The sequence below is a fragment of the Epinephelus lanceolatus genome, chromosome 19, assembly GCF_041903045.1.
Source record: "Epinephelus lanceolatus isolate andai-2023 chromosome 19, ASM4190304v1, whole genome shotgun sequence".
Classification (NCBI taxonomy): domain Eukaryota; kingdom Metazoa; phylum Chordata; class Actinopteri; order Perciformes; family Serranidae; genus Epinephelus; species Epinephelus lanceolatus.
This window is the reverse complement of record NC_135752.1, coordinates 29,826,406-29,826,976: the sequence shown is the minus strand read 5'-3', so window position 1 is coordinate 29,826,976 and position 571 is coordinate 29,826,406.

Below are 571 nucleotides of genomic sequence, written 5' to 3'. Positions count from 1 at the left end.
TTTAGTATTCAGTCAAAGGCATCTGGGGTTGATGTTTTCAAATGTGATTGTCGAATATGTCATTCCAAAACCATGGGCATTAATCTGCTGCTGTAGCTGCCTCCATTATTCTGGTTTCAGGCTCTCCACCAGAATTTAAAACCTGGCTGCATGGATTTGTTCCCATTCAGCCACAAGAGCATTACTGAGCTCCAACACTGATGTTGGGTGATAAGGTCTGGCTCACAGTCAGTGCAACAGTTCACTGCAAAGCTGTTGGACGGGGTTGAGGTCAGGGCTCTGCGCAGGGCAGTCAGGTTCTTCCTCACCAAACTGGGAAAATAATTTCTTTATAAACCTGGCTACGGATCGTGGATGCCTTCGAGGAGAGAATGCCAGAGAGCATGCAGCATGTCCAACACTTGTACGAGACATGCATAGAGTTATTGGAGGGGGGATTTGGAAAGCAGAGCAATGCAGCCCGGAGGAGGCTCTGACATGATGGCTCTGTTCCAAACAATCTTCTTCAAGCTTGCCTTAAAATAAAGTAAATTTAGGTCAAGACAAAGTCAAAAACCCTTCATTGAAAAGC